The following is an 11,075-nucleotide window of genomic DNA, read 5'->3' on the forward strand; positions in this document are numbered from 1 at the left end:
TCTTGCACCTGGTGAGTAGCTGACGGACCACTTAAAAGCTTACTTCTCATTTGACATGAAGAACATATGGGCTAGGATTTATTATTCCCATTTTGCAGATTAAAAAATATTGATTGCCAGGTCTGGTTAGGTCTAGATCCAAGAATAAAGAGTTTCTCCACTGGATACTTGGGGTCAGTCCAGGGTTAGCCCTAATTTTGGGTGAAGACCAAGCAGCTGGGCCAGTTCTGGCGTAGCTTTTGCCAAAAAGAATGTCCCCACCCTCCTTCCATCCAACGTGCCCACTCATTCACTCCTGTTTCCCAGTTCTCTCAAAATGGAAGCTCTAAATTACCAAAGCAGAGTGCGCTTTCCACCTGGCACGGGGACCCTGCTGCAGCGCTTGGCAGTGGGGGGAGAGTGGAAACAGCTGAGCGGCTAACTCAATTTTGGGAAAAGGACTGCAGCTGCTGGCAAGAGGCCTGGCCTCCGGGGCTTACACAGCCCTACACAGACACACACACACAGATACACACACGCACACCCACACACCTCCCCCTCCCCACCGCCAAGGGGAAGCCCAGAGAAACAAGGACACCCAGGGCAAGGGTCAGCTGCCTCACTGTGCCCAACAGGGCGAGCGCAGAACCAAACATGTGAGCTCATGGGAGGACCCAGTTCTGGGCTCCCGACACCCAGGAACCCAAGGGCCCAAACCAAAAGATGGCAGAGCTCCCAGAATGGGAGCTGAGATGACTGCAGACCCTGGACAGAGTCACCGGTCTGGCTCTTGAAAATAAAAACCGACTCGGAAGGAAAATTTCCCAAGGACCCAGATGATAATCGACTATTATTTTATGCTCACAGAAAGAAATGTAAGATCCCAGAAAGAGAAATGAGGTTCCAGGCGTCTCTGTAGACCTCGCCGGAGTAGCTTTAAGGGGTCATGGGGTTTCACAGTGGAGGAAACCACCAGCAGGAGGTAACTTTGGAGGCCTGAGAGGCCCACGGGGACCCTCAGAGTAACGTGGTCTGGGACACTCTACTACCTTAAATTAACTGACTGGACTGCGGTCACACAGAAAGCAGGCAAGAAGGCAAAGGGCTCGGGAAGGCTCAGCTCTCTGGCGCCTAAGGGACTAGACCTCTCCCTGCTGCTCCCACAGCAGGGAGCAGAGAACTGGGCTCACCCGGGTCCCAGCCAGGTCCCCAAGCAGTATCCCCATTGCTGAAGTCTCAGACTCCAGCCACTATTTACCCACCTAGACTCACGGTGCCCACTTGCTTTCCCTTCCCTCACAGCCCTTCTAGAAAGCAAACTCCCCACCAGGCTGGTCCAGGGAGGCAGTTCAGCATTGCGGCCGCAAGCAAGGACTTTCGAGTCTGCCAAATTCCCATTCTAGATTTGATTCCGCCAGTTAACGTCCCTGTGGCCTCGGGCGAGTCACTTAACCTCTCCATCCCAGTTTTGGCACCAGTAAAATTAAAATAGTTATAAGATTGCTGTAAAAACATTTAAAAAATTTTTACTAAAACAAACATTTGTAGAATCCTTATTGCATGCCAGGAACCATTAAGCGTTTTGTTAACTGTCAGTTCACCTATTAATTCACCTGTAACTGTTCCCATTAACTCCACTTTAGAGATGAGAAATTGAGGCACAGAGAAGTTAGATAACTTACCCAAGGGCACAGGCCTCATCTGGTGACAGAATCAGGGTTCAAACCCAGGCAGTCTGGCTCTCGAGTTTATACTCTTAGCTTGTACACGCCCCTATCCTATGCCCCGCTCCTTCCCTCCCACAAAATCCTGACACCTGGGAGATGCGCAGGGGAGATGCGCAGTGGAACTGAGCCCCTGTTAACAAGGGGAGTGGTAATAGAAGCACATTAGCAAAACAGGATCAGCAATTGTCCTCCACCTGGGGCCTGGACCCGGTCCCTCCCTGTTCACGTGATGCCCGCCCTCACAGTGGCCAAGCTTGGCCTGCAATACAGGTCTCTCAGCTCCCACCGGGACTCTGGAGACACCTCGGTCACAGATCTCAGCTGGGGTGGCCAGGAGACCGGCCCCAACAGCAGCGTCTTTCCTCTGAGGGCGGCCTCTCCCCCTATTCCAAGAGTTCTCTACCTCAGAAGGATACAGAGAGCGTTCGACTAGGTGTGGGCACCGCTGACAGCTAAGGCCAGGGAGAGGAAGGGAAAGGGATGAAGGAGAAGGAGGGCAACATAAGAAAACCACACAAGTGGCAGGGAAGGGAGCTGAACGCAAGAACCTACCAGTGGACATTTAATAACAAAGAATATTTAGAAAGCACTTATGTACCGCGCACTGCGTTAAATACTTTCATGTGTCTTATCTCACTTAATTATTGCAAGATACCCATTTCATAAACACTATCTGTGAAGTGTCTTACTTCCCCCAGAAGTTCCACTTGGCTAATTCGTCTCTGCCCTCCAGAACGCGCATCTGGAACTCGAGTCTAATGTACATATCTGGGCTCCTTTTCAGCTGGGGGATTCCCGAGGCTTTAGACAGAAAGTCCTACATCACTGCAATGGAAAGCCAAAGGCAATAAAAACATTTTAAGCTACATAAGTCATAACTTCCTTCTCACGTCCAAGTCAACATCTTTTTTCAGAACCAAAAGAGTAGACGGGTAAAGTTCTCCAGGCCTCTGGAATCGGACTGGCCGAAATATGAAGCGCACGGGTTCCATCCATGGCGAGATCCCCGACCTCCTTCCTACCGACCCTCCGCCCTCTGACAGCCACACCACCACAACTCTGCCGTGAAGACCGCCCATCCCCGTGTGCCAAATGTCCCTGGTTACTTCCGTTACCGTAAGAAGCCCAAGACTCCCAGGTCCCCGCCCAACAGCTGAACTCTAACCTCCATATGGCTCTCTACAAGCCCGAATCTGAGAGCACCTTCCACTGCTCCCCGACGCTGGAAACCCTTCCCCTCTATCCCCTGGAACCCACTATCATCTGCAAAATCCCCTCCATCTTCGAACTCTTCTCTGAGCGGTCCCTTGACCTTCTTACTTTGATGAAAACCTGGTCGCCCCCCTGAGGACACAGCTATCCCTACAGCCCTCTCAAGTGGTGGGTGCTTTCCCTCCCATGTCACCTTGTACCCCTGGGCCGGGTACAAGGTGTCTCCTTCCTAACCGCTGCCCTGATCTGAACCTTATGTCGTCAGTCTCTCCCACCCACTACTCTCCTTGTAGAACTCAACTCTGGACCCTCCCTGTCACTGCCGTCCAACATGCCTTTGTCAAAATTCCCATGTTTTCAATATTTAGCACACACTGGTTTCTAATGCCTTGAACTCCATTCCCCTCGAGGGTCTCACCTCCATCTCACCTCAGCCCTTTATCCCCATGATCATACCTGTCACTGCCAACACCTCCAACCCTTCCATAAACTCTGTCATGCACCCCACTCTCCAACCACCACCTCCTATCTACCCAATCACTCCGCGCCCCTCACATCCCGACTAATAATCCTCCACCTTCACTAGGACCCACATCTGATCCTCCACTGTTTTGCTGGCCGTCACCTACCTCATGTCCTCACTTCTATACTTGCCCATTACTCGCTCCCATACATTTTCAACCCTTTTCCGTGCCTCTACCATGCAAGTAAGCACGGCTGGAGAAAAACGTGAAGCTATGCTGTTAACCCTTGAAATTCATGACTGCAAACTTTGAGCGGGCCCTTAATGCGACCTTATAATCCAACCACATTCAAGTCCGTTCACTCTCCTCTCTCCTGAACGATTCCTATCACTATTTCATAACTTCTGCTGTGTTCCTCAAACGTTCCCCCATCCTCCCCCTCGGCTGGTGGCATGGCTTTCTAGTTCATTGGGGGAAAAGGGGGCAACTGGAAGAGAACATCAACAAGCTCCCACCTCCACGTCGCCATCCTCCTTGCAGCGTCCCCACCCATGCTGCTGGCTAAGGCTAGTCCCCATTCCTGCACTAGATCCTATCCTTTCTCGTCTACTCGGGGACGCACCACCAGCAATTTGTCCCCTTTTTCACTGGATCATTCCTATCATAAAACAAGCTACAAAGTCGTTCATCTAGAGACAAAAGTTCTTTTTTTTTTTTAACATCTTCATTGGAGTATAATTGCTTTACAATGGTGTGTTAGTTTCTGCTGTATAACAAAGTGAATCAGTTATACATATACACATATCCCCATATCTCCTCCCTCTTGTGTCTCCCTCCCAGGGGCACGAACCCCTGTCTCCTGCATCGGCAGGCGGACTCTCAACCACTACGCCACCAGGGAAGCCCAGAGACAAATATTCTTGATCCCACTGCACCCTCCAGCTATCAGCCCCATATCTCTGCTTCCCTCTATAGAGAAACTCCTCAAATGGTTTGTCTCTCCTCACTGCCATCATTTCTTCTCCTCTGAATTATCCTTCCATCCACTCCAATCAAATTTTCATACCTACCACACCCCAACCCCCGAAATAGCTTTGACTGAGGTTACCAATGACCTCCATGTTCCTAATTCCTCTACATATTGGAGGGGCCCAGAAACAAGTCCTTGGCTTTCTTTTCTATCTACTCTCACTCACTAGATAATCTTATGCAGGCTCCTGGCTCTAAATACCATCTATATACTGATGACTCCCAAATGAATATCTCCAGCCTACAGTCAGGCTGTTACGACTGAAATTCTAGCTCCATCATTTAGTTGCTATGCAACTTTGGGCAAATCACAATCTTGCTGAGCTCCGGTTGGCTCATTTGTAAAGTGGGAATGATAATAGAAGCTATCTCATCAAGTTGTGATGAAATTAGGTGAAATAATTCGTGTAGAGTTCCTGACCCAGTGCTGGCATATAATATGTACTCAATAGATGCTAGCTGTTATTATCATCCTCCTTTTCAACATCAATGCAGCCAGTGAGTGGTAAAGCCAGGATTTCAACTCCAGCCATCAAGACTAATGCCAGGTCTCTCTGGGTCAAAAGCTGAACCTCATTTCACCTCACTATTCTGCCCTAGCAAGAGCCTCCAGCAAGAGATGGTGGCACCTGGGCCTGCCCACATCCCTAAGTCACAAATCACTATTTTATCAGACGACTACTGGGATAACTTTAGCTTCCCAGCTCAATCCATTCTTTTGGCCCATCTCTAAGAGAGAGTTTCTCCTGGAGACTTCTTTATTTCTCAAGGAGTATCAACACTGCTCTCCTCTTCTCACCCATGACAGTCTCATTCTTACTCTCGGCCAACTAATTAAAAAGAATCATTTATTGAGACACTCCTAGGTGGCAGGTCATGTGTCTGGCTCTGGGTACACGGCAGTGATGAAGACACAGTCCCTGCCCTACAAGAGCTCATAGTCTGGTTGAGAAAGCTAACAGATAAAGGGATAACATCAGCGCAGCAAAAGAGCATGGAAGGACCTGTATATCAAGCACTGGATTTGGTTTGATTTTTCTTTAAAAGTAGGGACGGTCCTGTACGATGTATAGTTGTGCAGAGCTCCAGCTGGTGGCTGTGTGTCAGGGACTGGGAATAGAAATGTCTAAATCAAGCTTGAAGGCAGAGGCAGCGAGAGAACAGAGGATGCGCAGGTTTGAGATAACCTAAGGAAGTTGAATCACCAGGGCTGAGTAGCTGACACAGATGGTGGGGGTGGGGGTGGGTAAGCAGGAGTGACAGGACAGGTCAAAGATGACCCCCAGGCTGATGGCCTAGCTGGCTGGTGGGATGTTGGGATTCCTCCCTAAGTTGGGGCCGACAGTCAAGGAAGCAGGTTGGAGGACGAGGGGCGTAAGGAAAGCTGAGACCGGGCTGAGTTTGTGAGCCCAGTGTGAGAACCTCGCAGAAATGCCCATAAATCAGTGGGAATGTGGGTCTGGATCTCAAGGAGGCTGGAGAAGATGAGAAGAGTTGAAAGGCAAATGATATACATGTATATGAAATACAAACAGAGAAAAGTAAATGGATGAAATTCTAAAAGGGATAGAAACGCTGATATTCTCTTTATGCACCCAAATAGAACACCTTATGCAGCCCACTTTGCAGTCCCCTGTCCATGGTACTCTTTCAAGAGTGAACGGATGGCGAGAGATGGAAGTCGTAGCTCAAGGAGAGTATTGACAGAATTGGGAGATACTTGAACATAGTTATAGATGGAGGGAAGGTGCCAGTGGGGAGAGGGAGGTTGAAGAAGCAAGAGGGGCAGGAGGCACTGGATGGTGAGAGGTCCTGAAGCGGACAGGAGGGCTGGGAGCCAGAGCACATAGAGGAGCGTTAGCCTTGGGCTCCAGGAAATGAGGGAAGGACAAGCTGAAGTGAGAACAGCTGCACGGGGGAGGGGTGTGCTGGGAGTGGGGGAAGTTCACAACCCAGGAGTTTCCCCTAGCCAGCTGGGGACTTGTGTTACCAAAAGGGTCCACGGCTGCTGATGAAGTGCAAAGTGAGGATGGGTGGTTACAAAGAGAGGACCTTGCTCTCAGCTGAGCCCCAGACTGTAGCCTCTCCAAAGAAATCAGAGAATCAAAACAGATTATTGCTATGGTCTGAATGCTTGTGTCTCCCTCAAATTCATGTCCGATGGGATGGTATTAGGAGGTGGGGCCTTTAGGAGGAGATTAGGTTCTGATGAAATCGGAGGCCTCAGAGAGCTCCCTAGCCCTCCCTGCCCTGTGACCCGGAAAAGGGTCTGCACTTGACCCTGCTGGTACCCTGATCAGACTTCCAGCCTCCAGAAGTGTGAGAAATCGATTTCTGAGGTTTATAAGCCACACAGTTTATGGTATTTTGTTATAGGAACCTGAACAGACTAGAACGATAATCTATCTCCCTTCAAGGGGAAAGGATGCAGCCTTCGGTAATTCTCCTGCCAACCAAGTTTGGCTTTGGAACACTTTATTATCATTAACTGACCACAGACTTCTACTGTGGCTACCGGTGCCTCAAACTCTTTGGGACTAAATACCACTTGTTAGAGGAGCCACAAAAGGAATGCCCGCAACCTAAAAATCAACCACGATACATTCACAGAACAGAATACGATGCCGCCATGGAAAACAACAAGGTGCTCCTAGATTTTGAAAAGTGAATAAACAAAACCTGAAGAGAGAGAACAAAAGCAATCTTGAAACCTGACTGGATTCAGATTTTTTTAAAAAAAAACACAAAAACTTAAAAAAAACACATTCCTGGGATAACTGGGAAAATCTGAATATAAACAGACCATTAGATAAAGAAGACAGTATTAGAGAATTGTTGATAATTATCTTGAGTGTGATTATGGTATTGTGGATATACAAGAGAATGTCCTTTTCCCTAGGAGCTGTAGGCTGAAGTATTTAGAACGGAAGTGTCAAGATGTCTGCAATTTGAGGGGAAATGATTCAGCAAACTTACACAGAGAAAGAGAGAAAAGAAAGTGAATAGGGAAAAACAGTAATTGCTGAATCTAGCTTGAGGGTACACAGTCATTGTTCACTATACTCTTATTTCAACTCTTTGGGATGTTTGAAAATTTTTATAAGAAGTTGGGAAGTTTTTAAAATGTAAATAAATTTAAAGAAGGTAAATCTATATGAACTAATACAGCAAAATCTTAAGGTATAATTAACTGGAAAAAAAAAACAAGGTGCAATCATTTTGGTTTTTTTGTTTGCTTGTGTTTTGGGGTTTTTTTTAACATCTTTATTGGAGTATAATTGCTTTACAATGGTGTGTTAGTTTCTGCTTTATAACAAAGTGAATCAGTTATACATATACACATATCCCCATATCTCTTCCCTCTTGCGTCTCCCTCCCACTCTCCCTATCCCACTCCTCTAGGTGGTCAGAGAGCACCGAGCTGATCTCCCTGTGCTATGCGGCTGCTTCCCACTAGCTATCTCTTTTACATTTGGTAGTGTATATATGGCCATGCCACTCTCACTTCGTCCCAGCTTACCCTTCCCCCTCCCTGTGTCCTCAAGTCCATTCTCTACATCTGCGTCTTGATTCCTGTCCTGCCCCTAGGTTCTTCAGAACGATTTTTTTTTTAAGATTCCATATATATGTGTCAGCATACGGTATTTGTTTTTCTCTTTCTGACTTACTTCACTCTGTATGACAGTCTCTAGGTCCATCCACCTCACTATAAATAACTCACTTTCGTTTCTTTTTATGGCTGAGTAACATTCCATTGTATATACGTGCCACATCTCCTTTATCCATTCATCTGTCGATAGCCACTTAGGTGGTACAATCATTTTGGAGAACAATTTGTCAATATTTATAAAAAATGTTAAATACCCGTTCACTTTGACTCACTAATTTCACTTCTAAAAATTTATACCAACAGAGACACTTGCATGTATGAACAAAGCTGTATGTATAAAGATGTTCACTGCAACATTATTTGTAATAACAAAAAAATATCTAATAACAAAATAGTTAACTGAATGTCCACTGGCAGGAGAGTCATCAAAAAATACTCTGGAAGATTAACTCTGCAACCATTTACAAAAAAGGAGGTACAACCATTTGTAGGTAAAACAGAACAAATCTATATCGAACACAGCATGATCCGTTTTGTAGAAGAAAAAGGCCAAATTAGTCTTTGTACTTTTAGATGACTATAAGTGCACAGGAAAAGGACTGGGAATGATATTTACCAAACTGGGTGGGGGAAGAGGACTGGGGAGGACAGGTTGGGATAGGGAAGGGGAGACTTAGACTTGGATTCTATATATTTGGAGAGTTGGATTTTTATGACAAATTAATGCATTAACTTATGAATCATGTAGCTGAAAGTTTAAAAGTCAAAAAAAAAAAAGGTCACAAGAGGAATGTACACCTTAGCAGCAATTATCTCTGGGGAGTGGGTGGAGGAGAATTTTCATGTTATATTCTTCTTATCTCTGTGTTGCAGGCATCCTTAACCAGGAGGATGTGTTAAGCTATTAAGGATGATTAGTGTAAATTTTTTCTAGTTTTTAATCTGAGCACTGTAGTGGAATAACTGAGGACATGGAAAGGAGACGTGACCCATGACGGTGGGAACGGAACGCAAGGAAATGTCCTTGTGCTACTTCAGTATAATCAAAATAATGGTGGGAATTTTGTGCTGCTTTTGCGCTCAAGGACGAAGCACGGCATGTCTTCAAGAAAGCCCACTGTTGCTTGTATAATCAATAAAAGCATATGTTGCTACTTTGGCATTTCTGGAATGTTAAGAAAACAAGTCTTAAAGTGTAAACCTAGATAATGCTTTAATAAAAGCTACCACAGCAGGGCAGACGGCGCTGTTTTGCCTGAGCGAGCGGCAGCCCTCTACTGCCGTGCTTCGGCACAATTCACCTCGTGCGATGAGCTTGCTTTCGGAAACCCTGACATAAGAAAAACTACAACAGAGCACGTTAGAGACTCCCTCCCAAGTCCCTTGTTCTCACTGTATCTTCCCTTGTGAGCCCACTCCCAAGCCCCAGTACGGACAGATGCCCACAGTCCTACCAGGCGCATGGAATTCCATCTTACACTCAAGGTCTGATGTGGAGAGAGGGAGGGGTGGGCAACTGGCGCGGGGGAGCTGCTCCTTCCTTTTGGAGTCCAGGTCCTATCAGGGCTACTCCTTACTTCCTCCTCGGTGCTCAGAGCCTTCCAGAGGGAGAGCAGGAGAGCAGAGTTGTGGCTGCTAGCCAGCTCCCTAATGTCGAACAAAATATTCTAAGCCCATGAAAGACGTTGTTTGCTCTGGTGGTGCAGTTACTTGTGTAAGTGTATTTCCTGGTACAGCAGCCCAGGCCTGGCAAGCCCACAGAACTTTACTGAGTGGCAATTTCGGGTCAGTCAGCCACTGGCTCGCCCGCAAGGCCTCCCTTTGCTTGGTTAGTTTCCTTTAAGCAAGGTGACAATGAAACCTCGTAGCTCCTCTCCTCTCACCTCCAACAGACTTAGGAGCTGCTGCCTATCATCCTGGGAAACCACAAAGTGCCATTCTTTAGTACTGTTGCTGGCCTCAAAAGTCATTTCTGAAAAGGCAGGCAAGAAAACTCTGGGCTTCTGACCAAATAATAATAATGATGATAATAATAGTAGTAGCAGTAGTAGTAGTAAGAGCTAACTTTTGAGTACTCCCAGGGGCTATGTCATAACAAGTCTGTTGCATTTTCCTGAGCTGTAATGATGCAGATAATGACGGTCATAATAGCTTATACTTACTGACCGTTATGGGCTGAGTTGTGTCTCCCCAGAATCCATATGTTGAAGCCCCAACCCCCAGTGCCTCAGAACTTGACTCTTTGGAGATCCTTTACAGATGTAATTAAGATAAAATAAGGTATACACCAGTCTGACTGGTGTCTTTATAAGAAGAGGAGGTTAGGACCAAAGAGGGGGGGCCCTCAGAAGAAAGTAACACTGCTGAAACCTTGACCTTAGACTTGTAGCCTCCAAAACTGTGAAGAAATGTTTCTGTTGTTTAAGCTTCTCAGTCTGTGGTATTGGCGATGGCAGCCCGAGGAAACGAATACACTGGCCAAACGTGTGCTATGAGCCAGGCACTGTTTTAAGCACTTCACGAGTATTAACTCCTTTCACCTTCATCACACACTTATGAGGTAGCTCCTATTTTTATTCTCCAATTTTAAGATGAGGAAATTGAGGACAGGCCGGTTTCTTGTGATAGCAAGATACTGGCAACAGCAAAATGCCCATCACAAAGGGAATGAAGAAGGACACTGTGGTATGTTTCTGCGATGGAATGTTACACCACAGTGAAAATGTAACTACACTTATACTCAATAACAGGGATGCATCTTACAAACAGAATGTTGACTAAAATAGGCAAATCCCAGAAGACTACATACAACATAATACCCTTTTTATAAGGATCAAAAAGTAACTACAATTATATAATACCTTATTTAGGACTGTTTTACATATATAAAATATTACATATTTTATTATATATAATGTATATAATATATATATATATTTATTTTTCTGTGTACATGAGAAGAGGGATAAGATTACTTTTAAAAAGAGAAAAGGAATCATAGCCAAAGTTGAGGCTAGTGGTTCACAGTGGCGGGCATGGACGTAGGGAGCAGGG

General features: G+C 46.1%; 1 protein-coding gene across 10 annotated transcripts in view; it reads right to left on the minus strand.

The window, feature by feature from the left end:
* Positions 1 to 11,075, minus strand: part of TMEM164 (transmembrane protein 164) — a 169,582-nt gene that overhangs the window by 51,877 nt on the left and 106,630 nt on the right. The gene's annotated exons all lie outside the window — the stretch shown is intronic.

This window comes from Neophocaena asiaeorientalis, unplaced genomic scaffold, assembly GCF_003031525.2.
Source record: "Neophocaena asiaeorientalis asiaeorientalis breed wild unplaced genomic scaffold, Neophocaena_asiaeorientalis_V1.1 scaffold41, whole genome shotgun sequence".
NCBI classification, from domain to species: Eukaryota; Metazoa; Chordata; class Mammalia; order Artiodactyla; family Phocoenidae; genus Neophocaena; species Neophocaena asiaeorientalis.